Source organism: Gracilinanus agilis, chromosome 2 (assembly GCF_016433145.1).
Source record: "Gracilinanus agilis isolate LMUSP501 chromosome 2, AgileGrace, whole genome shotgun sequence".
Classification (NCBI taxonomy): domain Eukaryota; kingdom Metazoa; phylum Chordata; class Mammalia; order Didelphimorphia; family Didelphidae; genus Gracilinanus; species Gracilinanus agilis.
The window spans coordinates 551,632,660-551,633,141 of NC_058131.1; positions in this window are offsets into that span (position 1 = coordinate 551,632,660).

Sequence of the window (482 nt, forward strand, 5' to 3'; positions counted from 1 at the left end):
GGAGGAAGGAAGGAAGGAAGGAAGGAAGGAAGGAAGGAAGGAAGGAAGGAAGGAAGGAAGGAAGGAAGGAAGAAGAAACCAGTTTAACAAAACTAACCAACACACCAAGTTTGTCTGACATCATGTATAATGTTTCACACCCTGTTCTCCACCTCTGCAGTGAAGAAAGGGAGGAACGTTTTTCTCCTTTTTTTCCAGGACCAAGCTTGGTCATTATACCTATACAGTGTTCAGTTTTGCTTTATAATTCCTTCAGTTTACATTGCTGTTTTACATGCCTTTCATCACTGTGTACATTATTTTCTTGGTTCTGCTTACTTTGCTCTGTATCAGTTCTTATAAGTCTTCCTGTGTTTCTTACAACACAGAAATAATCTATTATATTCATTTACCACAAGTTGTTTAGCTGATCCTCAATCCTTGGACACTCATTTGGTTTATAATTTTTTGTTCACCGAAAGTACCAATAAGAATATTTGGGT